Source organism: Heterocephalus glaber, unplaced genomic scaffold (genome assembly GCF_053883595.1).
Source record: "Heterocephalus glaber isolate CG9 unplaced genomic scaffold, H.glaber_assembly_v1.0 deba00001572, whole genome shotgun sequence".
NCBI lineage: Eukaryota > Metazoa > Chordata > Mammalia > Rodentia > Bathyergidae > Heterocephalus > Heterocephalus glaber.
Window position 1 is genome coordinate 2,806,515 of NW_028258357.1, and position 22,407 is coordinate 2,828,921.

The 22,407-nt window shown below is 35.4% G+C and overlaps 1 long non-coding RNA gene across 1 annotated transcript in view; it reads left to right on the top strand.

The window, feature by feature from the left end:
• Nucleotides 1-4,699: 4,699 nt before the first annotated feature.
• LOC101722302 (uncharacterized) overlaps nucleotides 4,700-22,407 on the top strand; it is a 185,079-nt gene continuing 167,371 nt past the window's right edge. The window contains exon 1 of the long non-coding RNA XR_001182509.3: nucleotides 4,700-5,010. This is a non-coding gene — a long non-coding RNA (uncharacterized LOC101722302). The remainder of the gene's footprint in view (nucleotides 5,011-22,407) is intronic.

Consider the following 22,407-nt stretch of genomic DNA (forward strand, 5'->3'; position numbering starts at 1 on the left):
ATTTCCTTCCTTGTATGAGCTTTGGATGAGTCTTGTGCTTCTTTTTCTAGAAGCTTGAGGTTCAGCATCAGATTGTTTAATTGGGCTCACTCTGTTTTCCTAATATGAGTATTCACTACTATGAATTTCCCTTGAAAGACTGCTTTCATTGTTTCCCATAGATTCCAAAATATTTTATTGTCATTGTCATTTAATTGTCGGTGCTGTCTGATTTCTTCTTTAATTTCCCCTGTGACCTATTGGTTATTCAGAAGTGTGCTGTTCAATTTCCATATGTTTATGGAATTCTTGTGGTTTTTTTTTTTTTTTTTGCTATTGATCTCCAATTTCATCACACTATGGTCTGATAATATACAGAAGACAACTTCAGTTCGTTTGCACTTAATTAAACATGTTCTGTGAGTGAGTATGTGGTCTATTTTGGAGAATGACCCGTGTGCAGCAGATAAGAATGTGTATTCTTATTTTGTGGGGTGGAACACTCAGTAAACATCTGTTAAGTTCATTGTTCAAGAGTTTGATTGAGTTCTACTATTTTGTTACTTATTTTTTGTCTAGTTGATCTATCTATTTGTGACAGTGGGTATTGAGGTACCCCACTGCTATTGTATTAGTGGTTTTATGACTTTTCCATGTCCATTAGTATTGGTTTTATATAGGTGGGGGTGCTAATGTTTGGTGCATCTATATTTGTGATTGTCATTCCTTCCTCTTGGATTGTTCCCTTTGCAAGGATATAGTATCCTTCTTTATCTCTCTTAATCATTGTTGGTTTGAAGTCCACTTGATCTTCAAAGGGGATAGCTACTTCTGCTTTTTTTGGGTTCCTGTCTCATGGAGTATTGTTTTCCACCCTTTAAATTTCAGTCTGTGAGTTTCTTTTCGAATTAAATGTGTTTCTTGTATGCAGCATAGTGTTGGATCTTGCTTCTTGACCCACTCTGCCAGTCTATTTATTTTGATTGGTGAATTGAGACTATTAACATTGATGGTTATAACTGATACATATTGACTTATCAGTGTCATGACTTTTTCTTTTTGTTAGATTCTCCCCCTTTACATTTAATTTCTTGTCATGCCCGATGGATTCATTCTGTTGGGCTTCCTGGGTTTGTGATCCTCATTGTCTTTTCCTAGGACATTGTCTAAAATTTTTTGGAGTGCTGTTTTGGTATTCATGAAGTTCTTAATGTGCTCTTTATCATGAAAGTGTCTTATTTCTCCATCAGTTTTGAAAGATAGTTTTGCAGGGTACATCGATTTGAGTTGGAGGCTTTCTTTAGGGGGCTCGAAATATGTCACTCCAAGCTCTTTGTGCCTTGAGGGTTTGCGTTGAGAAGTCTGCTGTGATTCTGATGAGCTTTCCTTTGTATGTGATTTGTTTCTTTTTCTCTCACTGCTTGTAGAATTTTGTTCTTCTGTTGGGTTTCTGGAATCTTAACAATTATGTGCCTATGAGTAGATTTTTTTTTTTTTGAGCAAGGCTTGTTGGAGTCCTATCTGCCTCACTTGCCAAGTTCTTTTCCCCTGCTTGGGAAGTTTTCTGCCATCACTCCTGTGAATAGTTTTTTTTTTTTATGTTGTCTACACTCTCTCCTGTTTCTTCATTGACTCTGATCACTGTTATGTTATTATTCTTTGCATCATCTAGTAGCTGCGGGATGCATTTCTCATGGTCCCTTACTATTTTGAAGAAATTTTCCTTTTTCTGGTCACTAATTGTAATCTTATTTTCTATATCTGAAATTCTGTCCCCACATTGTTTCATTCTGCTATGTAAACTTTCAATGGAGTTTTTAATCTCCTGGAAATTTGTTTGCATGTGTCTTATGAATTGCAGTTGTTTCCTATGTTGGGATTCCATCATCTTCCTCAGCTTCTCTGTTTGTTTCATCTGTGTCCTCTCTAGATTTATTCATCATGTCTTGCACTATGAGCACAATCCCTGCTCTTATCTGAGAAATTATTTCTGATTTCATTTTTTCCAGATCCTCTTTTGTTGCCAGTTCAGGAATTCTAAGAGGTTGTATACCAGATTGTTCTATCTCATGTCCCTTGGGGTTTCTTTAGGTAATCTGGAAGTCTGGTTTTGAGATTTGTTTACATGTCTTCTCATTTCTAGGGGAGGGGTGGAGTGTGTGCTACTGGCATCCTTGCGGCTCATTTTCTTGGTGCTGCGGGTGGCAGTAAGGTGGCCCAGAAGGCTCCTCTTCAGTACTGGGGGAGGCTCTGCTCTTGGGAGCTAGGGGCAGTGGTATGGAAGCCCAGAAGGCTTCTCCTTGGTGCTGGGGGCAGCTCTCATGAGAGATCTTTTGATATGATGGGAAACTATTTGTCACATAAATATAGGAGAATTCTGAGGAGTATTTTTGCAAACTATAACTTGCCACTTCTTTTAATTATCATAATTCCTGAACTATGTAAATGATAGAAATGAGTATTCCAAGGTAAGATTATTATTATTATTATTATTTTGTACCAGGGATCGAACTTGGGACCTTCCGCTTGGGAGGCAGGCGCCGGAACCACTGAGCTAAATCCCTGGCCCCGAGGTAAGATTTTAAGTATTATAAAAATATGATAAAATTTTCTATGGTTTCAAGGAATATTCCAACAGGGAGTAACTCATATTTTAGTAATCCCTCTACTCTCTAATCTATCAAAAAATTATTTTTCCAACACTTCCAAACTTTTTTGTTTCTTATTTATATTTCAACTTAGCAGACCTTTTTCTAATTTCCACAAAATATGATTTTGAAGTTTTTAATTATCCTCAAACCCTTTTATCTCCCCCCTTTGATTTCAGCAGAGGGCTGAATATCTTGTTTTAATGAGAACATGTTTGTATAAAGTAGAAACTCTCCTCTACAAATAAACCAAGTGATACTCTCTTCTCTGACATTCATTCCTTCTTCCCAAAACTGAGCCTTCCATTTGTTTTTCTAGGAAATATGTTCTATGCACTTTTTTTTTTGTCTCTTCTTTGTTTTCTTTCCATCAATCTCTAAATAAGGTTATCAGTCTTGTTATAGAACTAAATAAGCTAAGCAAAACAAGGTAACATTTTTCTTTACCCTATTGTCTTTTTCCAGTGCTCTATTTATCTTTTCCTTTTCAGGCAACTTTCTGGAAATGGTTGTCTGTTTTCCTTAGCTTGTTAACATCTTCCTTCATTTCTCCTTTAATTCAACTGGTTTCTGCCTCCCCAAGGTTCCATTAACATTTCTTCTATCAAAATTTCCTTAGAGAATACATGTTATTTTTCAGAGGCTTCTCAGTATATTTTACTGATGCTGAAATACCCTTCTTGAAGTGTTTCCTCCTGGGATTTTATGACACTACACTAGGTTGATTTTTTTCTTACATGTTCTCTTTTATTTGATAATGTAATTCTTATGCTTCGTTCTCTTGTTTCTTAATGAAGAATTTCCCCTCAAATTACATTTAACCCTATGATTTTAATTTCCACCTACTTAGTACATACTAGTCATTTCCAAATACAGTAAATACTTTCAAGCAGTTTTTTTTTTACATCAGATTTGTTATAGGACACACATGTGGTTATTCTGATTCTTCCGATTTGACCCACAACAAAACATACACATATGATTTTCCTCTGCAGCTCACTTTGTGTGTGTGCATGTGTGTGCATGTGTGTTTGTACATGCATCTTTAAATGTGTTTAACCTCAGTTAATGGCAAAGTCTTTAGAGTAGGGTAGGGTACTCTACTGGACTTTTTTCTCCTCAACCCTCATGTCCACTTGGTTTCGTTGTTCTGGCTATTCAGTTTTTTACAAATTTCTCAAACCAGTCCACTCCTACTACCCAAATTTAGGCTATCCTCATCTCTTACCTGGATTCCTGCAATAGTCTCCTACTTTGTCTCTCAAACTTTAATGTGATTTGGCCCCATGTTGTAGATGTTGTCTTTTTAAGAGGCATATCACACTTCTACCTAGCATTCTTCAGTGCCAACTATTGTTCTCTTGCTAAAATTCATATTTATTAATAGCACTTACATTCCATTGCATAATTGAGCCTTTGGGTTTCTTTTAAAAATTCTTCAGATCATCTTTTCCTTGTGAAACTTATCCCAAACTATTAATTTTTTATTAGACATTGTTGCTGTGGGCTTTCGACAACATCCTGGCCCTCTCTGATCATAGTATGACTGTCTGCCTATTTTTAAAATAGTTATGTCATTTTAAATTATAAATTTAAAGAAGGCAGAAAACTTGCCTGGGTTTTTTATAAATTCAGGTTTCAATGTAGTTTCAGGAAATCTGTACTTTAATTTACTTCTTAAATACAAAACTAAATAATAAAAACAACTCCATCTTTAGACCATTGTGTTTATTATAGGAAATATGTACATGCCTTGATATTTGTGAAACATTAATGATAATTTACAGTACAATATGTGGAGTTGAACTCTAGTCTTTTGAGACTCCATATTAATGTGTCATTACAATTCATATGATTTCATGGTTCTAAAGTTTGTATTTTACCAAGGTTGGGATGGAAATTTTCAAAAGTCATCTAGTTTTGGGTATTTGGACTTCTTCCAAAATGTCACTGGGACTCTGGGAAAAGTCCTTTAACCAGTTGCACTGTTATCCATTTCCTTTTTTTTGCCCCAGAGAAATGTAAGGAGGCAGATGACCTTGTGTAATCATTCTCTCAACTGGTCTTTTGTGTAAACAGATTAATAATTGCTAGAAAAAGAGAACTTAATTCTTAAATTTCCTTGGTGGGTTATCCCTGGCTAGGAATTACCCATAGGAAAAAGAACCCAGGATCTAGAAGTTTCACTGGAGAATATCATGCAAATCACGTAGTTCTCTGGGGTGTAATTGAATCATCTTGGATTTGAAATACCCCTAACTCTGAAGCACTTAAGAATGTCATTCAGAGACCTTCTGTACTTTGGACTAAAAGGACATACCAAGCTCAAGCTAAAAGGACAGCAGAAGCTGAGGAGCTACAGTCAGTATATTATTTGGGTTGGGTAAGTTCTCTGATTCTTGTAAATCTGACTCAGACTGAATTATTTTAACTATTTTTTGTTGATATTTATAATAAAATATTCAACTTCCATCAGAATGACTGGATTCATGTCCCTTTCATTCCCTTAGCGCACTTTAAAAGTTTTTTCTTATAAAATACTTGAAACAAATTTCAAAATTAGCCTTACAATTCATTAGTAACTGTGCATTTTAGGCAGATTTAAATTATATTAATAACTTTGATTTAAAAAGCTTATATGCTTTAAGAAAATAATGCTAAGGACAAAATGGACATTTGTTGAACTTAGTATTGAAGACTAATAATTTTGTGAGCTATTTTAATCAGGTAGCTGTGAATGTAGACTCGCATAATCATTGTAGTTGGCTTTATAGCATAGAAGAACTGAATATCCATTTATTACAAATGGACTATGGTGACATTAGCTGTTTTAAGAGTCCCTGGAAATATGATTATTCTGTCTACCTCTTAAAGGGAACAACTGTTATTTACTGCCCCAAAGGCTCTGATGAGTGGAGGGTGGGAGAGTTGGAAGAGGGAAACCGCAGCGAGTTATGAGAACAAGATGGATCGCCATGTTTGTGGCAGAGGCAGATTGAACACAATGAGTCTCAGAAGATAACATATAAATCAGGATATTCTGACAGAATAATATAGGATAGGTCTTTTAATGGAACTGATTTCATAGTCTTGGTGAGTCATAAAAAGGCTTTTTGAAAAACTGCAATAATAATTAGACATCTGCCAAGTTTTCAGTGGCAGTGACGTCTGCAGGAGCATTGCAAACTTTCCAGAAATCAGTTTTTTCTAAAGACATTTCTCTGCTAATTACAAAAGTAGTTTTCTCTTCTCTTAATCAGAATATCCTCTGTGAACCCTTTAAATAAAAATATCAAAACACTGACAAGGAAAGGGGAACATAGAAAACAATTCCTTATTGGAATTTCTGCTGAGTTAAAGAAGCCAGGGGAGGTTTCAATTTTACTGAAATGCAAGTTGCAGTTTTAAAATACCTAAAGTGCTATAAGTACTTTAAAAGTTTTTGTGATAGCCTGTACAAAATTTCACTTTGTAAAAATTAAATTAGAATTTCACAGAAATAACTTCTAAGACATTAATAAAAATGGAAAGAAACATATTTCTTGACTCATCTCATAATTTTATGCTAAATGAATTAGGTTTTCACAATTTTGAAAATTCTACTTTTTCCATGCCATCAGTGACATTTACTCATTACTTTTTTTTAAAGTAGAATTTTCTGAAATATACTAAAAGAATCATCTCATGAATGAGAATCCTATGAAGGATATTTTTTTTCTCTACCCACTCAAAGGCAATTATCACTTTATTTTAGCAGCATGTTTTGATTTGTTCTTATGTGTGTGTACAATATATTTAGAGGTGAGGAAAATGTGCCTTTACAGTAGTTTAAGACTGTGAATTTAAGAACATTTATTTATTTCCAACCAAAATGTTGGAGAAGTTGTGTGTAGAACTAGTGTGATTTAGTTTGGAAGTGAATCCTGACATTCTTCTTCCACACAGTATAGCTGTTTGATTCTAGGCCTTCATTCTAAAATGGATGCTAGCCATTTAGTCTTCTCAGAATGAGGTCCAGGCAAGGTAATGAAAATGAGTAAAGGGGCCCAGGCAACAGCTGAAACAAATAGATCCAACTACTATCTAAGGCCTTCAATCTCTTTCAGCTTCATCTGAAGGTAGACATGCAGGAGTGCAGGCCTAATGAGGTAGAACTTTTGTTTCAAGGGCACTGATGAATCACTATGGACGAATTCTCCCTGTTTTAAATGTTGGCTAAGCATGACTTGAATATAACTTGTTTGTGGCCCAAGACTAGCCAGTTTCCCATACTCTGGGACCTGATACCCACAAGTTAAAAGAGGAAAGGTTTATTTTGGCTCACAGTTTGTAGAGGTTTCAGTACATAGTTGGCTGACTCCAAGGCAGAACAGAATGGCAGAGGGGCTCAACAGAGAAGAAACAGTCCATGGCAGGGCAGACAGAAAGCAGCCAGAAGCCACAGCCTTCCTTCTTCTTCCATTTCCTTTTTAATTCAGTTCAGGCTTCAAGCCTTTTGGTTGTGCCATTCACACCCAGGGTGGATCTTCTGTTTTCAGTAAATCCATTCAGCCATACCTAGAACTACACTAATCCAATTAGTTTACTAATCCAGTTATCCTGTGCCCATGATTCAGTATCACACACCTATGATTTAGTCATTCCCTAAAGCCTCACCTATGAAAGCATGAGGCTTGCAGGGGGCATCTAGATACAAGCCATAACACAATATCAAAAATAGAAAATCTGTATTCTGTGCCCCTGTAGAAAATAGTTTAGTTAGCTTATGATTGAGGCAGCTAGCTAGGGGAAGGGCTTGAGATAAGAGTTGGGTAATCAGCAATATTGATGGGAATTAAAATAAGAATAGACAGTGAACTAGGACATTGGACCAAGAATGAACTTTCTCAAGACACATGGAATACAGCCTGCTCCCTCCTAAAGGGAAGTGTGACCCCTCCCTACTAACTTCCTGAGTTGGGAGTAAATTATAATGTAAATTAACCAGTTTTTTTTTCCTTAAAATACCAGTGTCCTGTAAACCCTATGTGTTGAAGAGCTGAGTTAGAAGCCTGAGTTCCAATTGGTCATTTTAAATCCACAGAGCCACTTGTGGTAGGTGGCCACTGAAGGACTGAACAATTCATGTGCTCTGGTTATCTATAATTAGCTCTGAATAGAGAGGCCATGGGTCCAACCCATTTGGGACACCTCCTGGAAATTCAGGAGCTAGTCTTCCTCTTTATAGTTCCAATAAAAGTTCCCTAACCTCTTCTTTTGGTTCCTTACTTCATTCCTTGATGTATGTGCAGCCATGAACTTGGTATACCTACCAAGATAAAAAAGACAGAGACATATAAACTTAATTAGCTTATCTGTTTTAACTAATATCTTCACTGAATGTTGTTAAATGTTATATATTTCATTCTCATTGAGAATTGATACATAAAAATACTCTAAATAATATGATATGTTACAAAACATAGTAGGTATGGTGGACTTAGTGTTAAATGTCATCTTTATAAAGATTCATGACAATGACTCATTTTTAGAATGCCACACCTATAAAACTTGTGTTTAAGGTAATGAGCATTAGATATTAAAGAATTTCCTTCAAGAATGAGCAAATGAAAAAGGAATAAAATTTGTTATTGGGGCTGGGGATTTAGCTCAGTGGTTCTGGCAGCTGCCTCACAAGTGCAAGGTCCCGAGTTTGATCCCTGGTACCAAAAAAAAAAAATTTGTTATGGAAGGGTGGGAGGAAAGGAGAAAGGGAGAAACAATTAAGATGTGTTATATATATGTACCAACTCCCCACATAGAATGTAATCATTGTTTACTGTAAACATGCACTAATAAAAAATAGAAAATTAAAATAAAAATAGTTAAAAATTTATTCAATAAATTATTAAAAATAGAAAATAGAAACTATTTTCAGTCACAGGAGCTCAAAAGACTGGTAATTTGCATTTTTCTCCATTCATAAGTGTTATTAGTTAGCTGTCTTATTGCTGAAATGTAGTACCTGACACCCCTGGTTGAAAGGAGGAGAGGTTTAATTTGCCTCAGAGTTTCAGGGGGTTCAGTACAGGCTGAGCTGGTTCCAAGGCAGAAACCTCAGAGCTGAGGGGTGTGGCAGAGCAGAGCAGCATAGTTCAAGTATCTGGGAAACAGGGCAGGGCCACATTTCCAGAGAGGAAAGGGCAAGGAACCAGACAGACTCCAAGGCCAGGCCTTGTGATTCACCCACACACCCAAACTTGTGGCCACTAATTCCCTGGGTGGATCCCAAGAGAATCAAGTTGACTCTCCACCCTAACAATAAGATTAATTTAATGATTTTGAATTTCTTATTCTCTACCAATTTCTTGGTGTGTGTGTGTGTGTGTGTGTGTGTGTGTGTGTGTATTGTGTGCTTTTATGTTCATGTGCTTGTATTTTGGTCTTTACATCATTCTTTGGAAAGTGGGATACAGTTTTAAGTGAAAGTAAAAATCTTTTGAGTATTTTTCTTACAATACCTGAGAAATTTTGATAATTTAGCAAACTTTTAAGACATCTAAGAATCTAAATAATAATAAAATTGAGAATTGATCAATTTTTAAAAATGCCCTTTCTGTTTTAATTATGTGAGCACATGTTATTTAGAAACATTATATTATTTTTATAATTTTGCTGGCTAGCTTTAGCCAGAAAATAGATATTTTCCCAAGGAAATTTTGGTATATCTAGATTTCATTTGTTTTAAAATTAACCCACTGGGCTGCGGATTTAGCTCAGTGGCACCATGCCTGTCTCACAAGTGCAAGGTCCTGTGTTCGATCCCTGGTAACACACACACACACACACACACACACACACACACACAAATAAATAAATAAATAAAATACAATAAAGTTAACCCACTAATTTATTAAATTTGCCAGGTAAAATTTTTTCACCAGTCTCCAATCTTAGTTTGGGGGGTAGACTATTTTCTATATCATTACAGATGGGCTTATTCTTTGAGAATAGTTCCAACATATTTTTAGTCTTCATATCCTTTGTAAGCTAAGGTCAATGTCAGTTGCATTGTATATTTTCTTCTTCTTTTCCTGTAGTACTGAGGATTGAACCCAGGATGTTCTCGCTGAGCTATATACCTGGCATTTAGAAAAAATTATTTTATTTTTACATGTTATAGTACATAGTGTTTACATTCATTGTGGGGAGTTGCTACATGTACTACATCTTAATTCCTTTTTTAAATCCCGTTTCCCTTCCCTTCCTCCCTCCCCTCCATCTCTTGATTTTCCCATTGAGAGAGGTCTATCTCCCTACTTCCTATTACCTATTTTTTATTTTGCTCTTTATTTTACTTTGGATTTCTCGTGTAAGACAAATCATGTGATATTTAAGCTTGTGTGTCATATTTATTTCACTTAATATCATGATCTCAAGGTATATCCATTTTTTTACAGCCTATTAAATTTTTTTTGAGAGATGTTCTTGCTGTATTGCTAAGTTGTCTAGACTGGGATTGAATTTGCAATTATCCTGCCTCAGCTTTCCAGAGTGCTCTCTCTCTCTCTCTCTCTCTCCATATATATATATATATATATATATATGGAAGTCTATGAAAGATGTGCTATATTTAAATAATTTTGAAAATATTGTAACAGAAAGTGATTATGTACACTATTATATACTTTTGTGCAAGGTACAAATAATTTTTCCTGATAAACTATTTCAGGCTAGAAATAGAGCTTTCTGAATGGTTATTGAGTAGTTGCCTGTTTCCTATAATTTCATCATAATCATTGGGCTTGGATTAAGTAAATATTGTCTTAAATTCTTATATTTAATATAATCAATGTAGGTTAACTACTGAAATGTTCATAAAGTCCAAGGAGAATGCTCTAAATTAGTCTTGAAGACTATTAATTGAACATTTCCAAATTTATTTCCAAATGTATACATTTGAAATCCTTTTTATTTATGTTAATCATTTTTGCAAATGCTTCTGCTGGAATCACATTGATTACAATTTTATTGACTCCAGAAGAGACAGATTTTTTTTCCCAGTGATTCAAAGAAAAGAGCTTTTCCTGGCAATGCTAATCTAATACTCTAAAATAGAGCTTTTTGGTCTAAAAAGCTTTATATTCTTTATCTTAGGCTTTTATCCCTATCCTGAATGAATAATGGATTAAAAGATAGAGTTGCCAGCCTCCTCCCCTTCTCCATTTCTAATCTCTACAGTAGAAAATGCACACTTAGGGAAAAAGCTCAGTAGTCTTTTAAGTTTTCATTACTCTTCAGAAAGTTAATGTAATTTGTATTTTTAGACTTCCAAATGGCTGCAAAGTTGAGAATTCCTTGGAAATTTTTACAGTGCATATTAATGAATTTATCCCAGCTGCTACTTGTAATTGATACCTATTAAAAATGATGAGGAATTTTTTCTTCAAAGAAAAAGTTTCATTTGCTATTTCATCAGTCTGCCTTACTGCTGAGCCTTTTATTCATCTTCATATATCATTTGAAGAATATTTTGCTACTCAATTCTGCTATTCTGTCAGGTTCCACCTAGGACCTGACATAAAATAAGCATATATAATTGTACATAGACTAATAGCTAATGCACAATTAGCTTTTTCTTCATTCAGTTTAAAGAGAACACTTATTTATATGATAAAAATATGCTACTATTGCCAGAATGCAATAATTGCATGGTGAAGGTACTAAATGTCTGGATTCATCATTAGTATCTGGGGATTGATTATTTGCAAATTAAAACTGAACTAAGAGCTGGCTAAGGAGTTTCTAATTTATTGTTTATTTGATTTTGGAGTCCAGGTCTACTATTTATAAATATGTATACAAAATGTTTACATTTCCTTGTAGCATAGTAAAGGAGTCAAATTTTTATTTGAAGATTTGCTTAAAGTAAATTTCACATTTAAGTTTAAATTGCATATTAAAAGTTGTGCATATTTAAAGTGCATATCTAAAGTTGTACAATTTGATACTATGAGTTATATAGCAACATGATTGCTATAGTGGAACAAATTAACATATCCACCATCTCACATAGTTAGGCATTTTCCCTTCCTGTGGCAAGAACAGCTATAATCTACTCATTCAACAAAAATCTTGACTACAATATACTATAATTACCTATCCTCCTCATGTTGTATGTTAGAACTTTCAACTTCTTCATCCTCTATTTTGCTAATTTATTTCCTTTGATCTGTATCATTCTTTTTCTTCTCCCCAGCCCCAACCCTGATAACCACTACTTTATTCTCTAACTCACTTTATTCTCTATCTCCATATTTAAGCCAAGGACAGTGAGACAGGGGAAAGGTGGAAGGAAACCCTAGCTGTCACTTCTAAGGAATCTTCCTTGAATTTCAAGGCCCTGTCCCTTCTCAAGTATCTTTGTTTACATTTTCACTATATCCCCTATTTTCTCTGTAACATCATGCTTAATTATAGTTGTTTATTCCTATTGAACTCGAGGCTGAGTGTAAACCAGGGATAAATTTTATTTCTCTTCATTGTATCCTTAGCACTTGGAACAACTTAGAACCTAGTAGATACATAAAATTAATTAATGAAATGGAAAAATTATTCAAACAGTTAATGAAGTGTTGCCAAAGTCAGCTGCTCTTGGGCTCCAGATTTCTTCTTTCAGTATTTTTTTTCCCTTAATTGCTGTTACTGCATTCATGTTGCTGAAACAAAATACACTGAGTAATCTGTAAACAACAGAAATATCTGCATGGGAGCTCTGAGGCTAGAAAGTCCAAGTTCAAGGTGATTGAAGATTTGGTGTCTGGAAGAGCCTGCTCCTCATCGATGGCTCACAGGTATCCTTGTATGGTGGAGATTGAAGGAGGCACCCTAGCCCTTTTGCCTTTCTGTGTTCTAATGTGGGAGGACCTGGCAGCAGTAGCATGCCTTCACCAGCCACCAAATGTGCTGGTGCCTTGTCTGACCTAGGATTTCCAAGCTCCACAACTGAGAAATAAACTCGTGTAATTTATAAATTACCTAGTCCTTCATCTTTGTTGTACTAGCAGGAGCGCGCTAAGAACTACATTCCTTAAGAGAAAGTGATCTCTGTCTTAAAAGTCTAGCAAAAAACTTTGATTTTCTTTTTTAATGTAGCCTTGTGAGGATATATAATCATGTGTTAGTAAAATGCTTGAAATTCAGGGAAATATTTTATGCTGTTAGGATGGTCTGTGAGGAGAACTTCAGTGGTATAAAGAGGTTGCTAGGATTTGTGTGAATTCTCATTTGTTACTAAGAGCTGGTGCTTTTACATTAACCGTAGGAGTCATTGGGTTAAAATTCACAGCATCTCTTTGTGTTAGACCCTTTTTTCAAGCCAGGGAATAGAGGAGGAAAATGTTTAAGGTACATTTTTGAAATCATAAAGCTGCAAGCCCCCCATGTAAGTTTCAAACACAGGTTTTTGGACACCAGGAACATTCCTGTTTTTAATCACACTTGGTTAAACTCTCCTCTGTTCTTTGCCTATGCCACTAAACTGTCCTCGAAAATTCCCAGGTTTTGACCCCTCCCTTAGAGATTACAGATGTGTAACTATTCTTTTGTTCACTCTCTCCTGCTGTGTTCCTCGTTTAATTTTACTGAGATGTGTGTGGCAAGAAGACTAGATCCACAGAACTGAAGATAATTTCAGTCACAAATACAAACAACTTTAAGTGGAAACTGAATCTACCAGGTTTGACTTACAAACATTAAGTTCTCATTAAAAACAATGTGGATGACAACCAAATTTAAAGTGCATGTGGATAGAAATGAAAGGAATACTCCATCTCTATAACTCTTCAAATAAATAGATATTGGGACTGAGATCTTTTGAAAGAAATGGAGAAAGCAATATACTTTTGATTTATTTTGTTTTCTGGTTTGTAACAGACTACCAATTTAATGTTAAATGTTTCATAATATACTGCAAACCACAGTTGTTTATATAATAAATTCACTATGTTTCAATAATCAACTTTCGATTTCTTTTTTGTGCATATTCATTCTAACATATTTAAGTAAGTCAGAAAGGTACCAAAATGAAAAGAAATTTTTCTTGTTACATTAATCCCAACTGTTTAATTATAAATGTTGCCCAGTTTTCTCTCATATTATTTTATTATTAGAGAATCCTGTCTCTATATGGTCAATTTGAAGAAGAAAAAATATAATTTTGAGCATAAGCCTTGACATTTGGAAAACAAACATGGAATTCAAAGCTATGATATGTGCTAATATCATTTACTTATTTTTTATTTTTTGGGTACCGGGGATCAAACTCAGGTCCCTCCGCTTGTGAGGCAGGCAGTGGAACCACTGAGCTAAATCCCCGGCTATATTATTTATTTTAATTAGGTTTTAGAAACTAAAATGAAGATTTTTATGTGGTATATAAAAATAGAAAAATGTGTAAATGTATTTTTAATAAACACATTTTAACTCCTACCTTTTTTTTGGTACCAGGGATAGAACTTAGCACCTTGCATTTGCGAGGCAGGCACCGGAACCACTGAGCTAAATCCCCCCCAACTCCTACCTTTCTTAATAATGAGATTTATCAAAGTATCAGAAGAGAATAAGAAGTTTAGCCATTCTAGTTTTTAGGAGAGTAATTTTATTTAGAAAAAAATTAAGTATAACCTTAAACAAATATGATAATTCAAATTATTGAGATGATTTTGGATAATAAATGATTATTTAACAGTTAGTATTATGATACACATAAATTTTTTTCTGAAAAGTTCTTCTGAAAACACTTTCAACCAAAACCTATGAATCACAAGTAATGAGGAAGGAGGAAAGATGAAAGTCTTCGCCATCTTGCATTTGAGACAGAGAAATTGTACAGTAAACATCAAAGAGGGTTGAAGCACACTTATTGAATAAGAATTTTCCAATTCATATTGCTGACTATACTTCAAGATTCAACCACAAAGTATTTCTTTTAATTTAAATCACAGTCGCAACTTATAAGCTATCTTCTTGGAGATTTTGTTTAAAGTTAACTACAGAGAAAAAGTGAGAAAAACTGGAGAATTTTTATAGCATCAAGGAAATGGTATGCAATAAAAGTCAGCAAGAAAGAAAATCTTTAATTTTCTTTGCAGTTAAGTGCTGACTTTCTGATTGTTCTGTTGTAAGGCCTGGATGTTCTGACTGGTATTATCTTGTATACAATAAACACAGGTCTTCCATTTGTTTTTTTTTTTCTTATCTAGGACAATTTGGATGAGATAGAGACCATGATATTATTATTATTATTATTATTGTTATTTTTCTATTTTAATTTGTAACCTTTAATATGGACAAGGAAAATTACAGATATAGTAGGTAAGTATACAGTTATACACACAGTTGACTATAGTTTGTCATTAACAAGCACATAAGACATACATGTAATTTTTTTAAACTAAGAAGGCTATTTGTCTAAATGATGGAGCTCAGCTATTTCAGGCCTGCTTGATTTGACCCTGTCCTCAGGCCTCGCAGCTTTATTCCCTGTTCTATTTCATCTTGCCTCTTGTGCCTGCATCTCTGCCTCACTCGGAACGGCAGTTGCAGAACAGAGATAGCTTTTTCAGGAGGGGTCCTGCTGGGTCATCACTGACTGACTGCAGGTATTCCTAGTCCATCACAGGCTGTTTGTTCATCAAGGGAGGGCTGAGGTTATCAGTGTGTGCAGAGAGACTACGATGTGCTGGCCAGTGTTTAACAACCTGATTTCCAAAAACCAGAGTTCTGATCTGTAGTTGTTGCTAATTTCTGTAGTGCAAATACACTCACCAGGGAGGGTGTATTTTAGACTTTAATGCAGAATTGCACAGTGGTCCTTTCAAAATTTATTTCTATTTTATGAATACAATAGATGCAAAAAAAAACCCCTCAAGATCCTAAAACATGGTAAAATGTAGTCAAGTAATTGAGAAGTGATGATATCTGCACAATCATTACCTGTCTTATAAATGTAATTTATTTGAGTGTAAGTTTATGTATTTCAATTTTTAATACTGGCTTTGCTAAAAACAAGCTGGCACAATTATTGAAAATTTAGTAATACAGTGTGACAAACTGTTACAAATCGGCTTCCGCTTGTCCCTGGTGGAGGGCAAATCATGGAGACATCATCTAGAAGGTGGGTGCCTTGATCTAGACGCACTGTAAGGAGAGCTGTGGCACAGTGCTGACAGGAGCACTCAGGTGGAGGAAAACATGGAAGATAATGCAAAGGACACAAGAGAAAATCGAGAAACCACCTCAAGGAAAGGAAGTCACTTTAGGAGAAAGTAACTGTTATGCTTTGTATCCAGATATCTCCCCAAAGCCTCGTGTGTACATAGGTGGGGCTGTGGCAGGGTCCATTGGATCACAGGGGTGGGAGACTCATCAGTGGATCAGCCTACTGATAACTTTACAGCTAAATGTGGCATTGCTGGGAATGAAGCCTGGTCAGAGGAGATGAGTCCCTGTGGGCGTGGCCTGGGAGGATGTGTCTTCCTCCTCTCTTGATTGTATTCTTTGCTTCCCATTGCCATACCTCTTTGCCTTGAAGCTAGCCAGCTATGGACTGAGAGCTCTGTAAAGAATGAGCCAAAATAAACCTTTCCTCTTTCAAATTATGGATGTCAGATATTGTGTCTCAGCGATGAGAAAGTAACTAAGACAATAGTATTTCTTAAAAGATGGTAAGCTAAATCAAATGCAAGGAGAAGATCTAGAATTGACAGCAAAATTGGATATTCTATTTGGCTTGAATCAGAATCCCTAACCTTCTATGCATTTTGGTAGAATGATATAGTATTGAAGACCGTACTTCAAGGAAAGAGTCAAAGCTAAACTTTTAAACTATGTATCAAGAGTGAAAACTGTGAGAGGAAAGTTAGTGAGGAAAGAGCAATCTTACAAGAAGACATAGATTTTAAATGTAGGAGAAATATGAATTTATTTTACAAAAAAAGAAGAAACCAGTGTAGGAAGTAATGTTGAGTACTAGAATGATGCAATTTCCTGTGTTTTGAATCTTACTTTTCTGTTAAAAGCTCAGGAGGTAAAATCACTGCCAAAATGATCTCTTTCCAGTGTGATGCCATAGCATTTGCAAATGGAACCAGTGGAACTTCTCATGAAAAAAGTACAAGATTAATGCCCAGGTAGCTTGTGAAAGCTATCCCAGGGAGCACAATTTCTTCCTCTACTTATCCCTTTATTCTTTAAAAAAGGCTTTAGGTTCTCCAGGTAAAAGTGAGCTCAATGAACTTTATTGGCTTTTAATTTATAATCTGTTCAGTATCACCTTTTCTTTCCTAAGAGAGTCTTGATTTTTAAGTTAGTTTTGAGATTTAAGGGAATTTAAAAAGAGCTCACTGTTATAGAGATATATGTTGGCTACCACTTCAAAAACAAAATGTAATTTCTTTTGAGATCTTGTTGTTGAGGAGCCCTGGAGACCTGCTGTGTTGTGAAGTTGCTTCTTTCAAAGACCGACACTCCAAATCTTCCATGATTGAGCAAGAAAGTGACATCAGACATGTTGTAAATGTACAGGTCAAAACAAGCTCAATGGTGTAAATTACATTACTCTGAAGTCTGCAGCTATTGCTGATCTCTTTGGAAATCTTTCACTCAAACATTTCCATCATACAAATATTTTCGAGGAAGAAGTGACATGGCTTTAGAGAATAGAAGTGTTCATAATAGATGTATTAGTCCATTTTGTGCTGCTATGACAGAATCCCTAGGGCTGGGCAATTTATAAGAATAGAAATTCGTTCTCTCCACTTTGAGTTTGGCAAATCCAAGATCAAGGGTGGAACATTTGGTGAAGACCTTCTTGCTCCATCATCTCATGGGAAAAGAGCAAAGAAAAAGCAAGACAGAGAAGAGATGGGGCTCCTTCTTTTAGCCCGTTTAAAATCAGCATTAACCTTTTCATGAGGGTGAAGCCCTCCTGACTGAAACTTCCCATCTGGCCACACCTCTTAGCACTATGCCTTGGTATAAAGTTTCTAACACATAATGTTTAGAGGGGAATATTACAAACAAAATGACAGGATACCAAAGTAAAGAAATTGAACTTTGTATGTTTAAAAATGTAAGTCTCTTGTTTATACCCCTGATTAATCCATATCCAAATGAGTTTATCATATTTGCCTCCTACGAATGGGGATAGTAATTGCACAAATCGAGAAACTGTGCCCAGAGATTCTATTACATTGTTGAATAAGAGTAGTTATTTAGTAATTAATATAAAAATATTGTCTGAGCTATTTATATAGACTCTGATTCTACTTTTATCCTTTAAGCACAGATTTTCATGTAAAAATTGTATGGTGTAGCTCTAATTAAGTTGGAAAAAAGAAGGAGCAGTCAGCTTTGTGTTGATTTTTGATGTAGACAGAAAGAAGTAGCAGACTTTGTAGACTGCACTCTCAAAAGCATTACCTATTACATATATGAATTAGGGTTAAGTTATTACATATATGAGTTAGTAAGCCTGTAGAAGATTTCAGCTCCCACTTTTTTTTTTAAACTCTAGCTGAGACATCAGGTATTATGGAACAAAATAAAATAATGAAAATAAAAACAACAGAAAAAGTGTCACAGTCCTAGCTTTGCTTTGCAGGTTCTGAATGCCTGGCCAACAATCTGTGAATATAATAAGACAGTTGTGTGCTTCACTAGGTCTCAGGAAGTTTGTTTTGTAGCTAAAGTATCTAGAACCCTGTTTTCATGTATAGAGCATTGTATTCTAAACTAATTTCCAAGGTATTCGAAAATGAAGACTTTAGAAATAGCAGCAATTTCACAGTCCTTTGGTCATCCTTAGCCATATCAGTCTACTAATTTTGGAATATTTTATGATTCTTTTTATCATCCTAATTACTTTGTTACTTTACTCACTGACTAAGCGATTTTGGGTGACTGCCTAACTGACACAAAAAAGTTTGCCTTAAATATTTAACATATATAGTATAAAAAAGATACTGCTCATGTACTTATTACATTATTAGACATATATATATATATATACACACACATATATATATGTTTGTGTAGATAGACAGAGGGACACACTGTGACAGTGAAGCTTGATTGTTAATGTGAATGGGTTGGGATTTGCCTAAGGGATGAGTAAAGCACACTTCTGAGTGTGTCTGGCTGTGTCATGGGGGCATGACCTTTGGTCCTCTGTCTGGTCCCCTGCCCCTTCCTCTCTGGTGCTGCTCCTCTGCTCTGTTTTCTGCCAGCCATGAACTAAGCTATATATATATAAATATATAAATATATATATTTATATATATATGTACATTTTAGGTATACAATACATTTACATTTATCATTGGGTGCTTGTACCTGAACATGATGTATCTTAGTTCTTATTTTTTTCCCCATTACCTATGCACCCTTTACCCCCACCACCCTTCCCTATTTACATAGACTTTGTTTCCATTTTTTTTTCTTTCTCATAATTTTTCCTTTCCCTTCTTCCCTTTCCCCTTCCCCTCCTGCCACCCCTACCTCTTTGGACCTTTTCCTATTTCAAATTATCAATTATTCATTTTAATCATTTTCATCCTTATTTATGCTTTTAATTTCTCACACTAGAGATACTATTTGGTATTTACACATGTGTGTCCTATTTATTTCACATAAGAGTATGGCCTCAGTATGCATCCATTTAGCTATAAATGACTCTAGTTTCTCATCCTTTATGGCTGAGTAGTACTCCATTTTATAAGAACTAAGCACTTTTGGGCTGGGGCTTTAGCCCAGTGGTTCCGTCGCCTGCCTTGCAAGTGCATGGACCCGAGTTCAATCCCTGGTACAAAAAAAAAAAAAAAAAAAAAAAAGAACTAAGCACTTTTGCTCTGCCATGATTTTCCACCATGATGTTTCTGTCTTGGACCTGACCCCCAGGGGATGAATCTTTCTGAACCTCTGAGCCAAAGCAAACCTCTCTTCCTTTAAGTAGTAGTTGTCAGATATTTTGTCCCAGTAATAGGAAAGCCAAGCAACACACCAATACACACACACACACACACACACACACACACACACACACACATGTTACAAAATAGGATCAGTTCAGAATTTAAGTGAAGTAAAATATGTAAAATTGCTTTATACTATTTAGTGATAAAAACCCAAGGAATATCTTTGGCCCACACTCCCAGTGCTTTGAATTTTATGTGTAGTGTTTGGAGCAGATTTCATCAAAGCTGACTAAATTCAGAACTGTTAGCCTTATCAACTGATGAATTCTTTGTTCATGAAGATTTTCAAGGGCAGGAAGGAATACTACAGAGGTACTACAAATACTAGATGGAAGTTAAGAAATTGTTCTTTTGTTGGCTTTTCCAGTTTTGAGATTTGTTGTGTAGCATTCTGTCGAGAGAACTAGGATTCACCCTGAACAAGAAATCATATATATATATATATATATATATATATATATATATATATATATGATCTGTACATCCTTTGAGAGCCCCAATAGGCTTTTTTTTTCTTGTGCAAAACACACTGAACAGATGTGGCCCTGATCAGCATAGTAGTGCTGATGAGGGAGGGAAAGAAGAGTCTTGTACCTTGTGTGAATGGACTATTGCTTTTTGTCTCATAGTGAAAGAAGGATGTTCCTAACTCTCAGAAATGTAATGGGACTGTGCACTAAGTCAGCTACATAAATTATGGGTCATATTTCATTATTTGACTTGTTTTATGACTAGGTAAATATCCTAAAAATTTCCAAGACAGTAAATAGAAATAAAGAATGATGAATACCATTTCATGAAGAGATGTTCACAATTGCATCAATGTTGTCCTATGCCTTGGACAATACTTTTCCGATTTGTTATGTCTTTGTAAAGTAGGAACCTTCTCCTACCTTAAGGGTGTCTCTTATTGGTTAAAACAATTCTGCCCTTACGTGCTGGGCTATTAACACTACATTTCAAGAGTATGGTGGTATATTTAGCAAGTGTGGCCAGGTATTTTCTCAGGAACAAGACAGAATTTGGTACTTCAAAACTTTCAGTTGAGTATGGATTCTTAGTTATTATCTTCTGGACTAAGGAATGGGTTTTAGTGTGTTCAAAGTATACATAGGTAACCACATGTGAAAAACTCCGCTGTGTCCATTGTATTTATAGGCCCTTTTCTCCTACTTCAAATTCTAATCAGTGTGCAATGGCTGAGCATAATGAGGCATGCCTCATTTCATCTCCCTTTCTAATGGGAGATTCTGCTTTAGTTGAAGCTAATTTAACTTACAATATTTGGAAGTTGTGTTGAAATTGCACATGAGGGGTCTATTTGCAGGAATGCTGTAAGAACTTTGCAGAAAGGTCTCTCATATTCCAAGAAGACAGATGCAAGGAACTCAAGCTTGCTCAGGGATGTAGAGAGGAACCAGTACTGAGTCAAATGTTAGTTGGGACTGAATATCAAACATTAGAAACTCATTTATAACTGTCTTGGGTAAATGAGGGAATTTACTGGAAAGTCTAAAAAATCATATGCTTGAAAGGCCTGAATATCTGGTTTTAAATATGGATTGAGCTGACAGTCAATATCATTAACATTTTTTATATCAACTCTAAGTCCTTTGTCTATTTAGGTTTCATTCGAATGCTTTGTACAATATGGTTCCTAAGAGGTAAAGAAAAGCTTTTTGAACACATAATTTATGCTGTACCTTTAACATTCCTTTTTCATAAATCAACTAAAATAGCTCTTTTAAAGGTCACTTACATCTGCCATGATGCTGAACCTTGGGAACACATCTCCTACTTGACCTATCAGTATCATTTTTCATAGATGATAACTACCAGCTTCTTAAAATATTCTTTTCTTTCTTACTTCCATGAGACCTCACTCCCTATTCACTTATATCACTCTTTTCTTCTATTATGTTGGCTCTTCCCTTTCTGTAAACCTAGAAAGGCTGGAATGGCTCCAGTCAAATCCCTGAGCCATCTTGTCTTGTCTATATCTGCATATTTCCTGGTTAGTGTTATTTACTTGCACAACTGTGATAGGCTGCTTCCAGACTGATCCCTAGTAATTTCTGCCACCAAGTATTCATATCTCTTGTAATCCTCTAACCTTGTTTCTGGGATGGATATAGTGATAGCTTTCTAACAAATAGACTATGTCAAAAATATGGAATGTTAAATATCATGTCTAATATTGTGTTACAAGAAAACTGGCTTCATTCTGGGATGTGTTCTTACATCTACTTGCTCATTTTGAGAAAATCCAGCTGCCTTTTAGAGTGTTATGTGCCAAGGAACTGAAGAAACATTCAGCTCAACAATCTTTGGGCAACTGAGTTTTGGCAAGAACCACATGAATGACCTTGCAGATGGATCCTCCCCTCATTTAGACTACAACTGAGACCACAGCTCTGAAAGATAATTCCATTGCAAACTTATAAGAGATTATAAATTAGAAGCACTGAGAGTTCTGATCAACAGACTCTATAACAAAGGTTTGTCATTAAACCTGATATTTTGTCATGTAGAAATAAAAAACTAAAACAGTGGGCTCTCTATATCTATAGGTTTTACAGGTTTGGAATCCTTGGATTCATCCAACGAAGGATGGGAAGTGTTGAACAAAATTGTGTCTGCCTGGGGATTGGTTGCACATGCCTGTAGTCCCAGTATTCTGGAAGGCTGAGGCAGGAGGATCAGAAGTCCAAGCTTAGCCTGAGCAATTTAGCAACTCACTGAAACCCTGGCTCAAGAATAAAAGG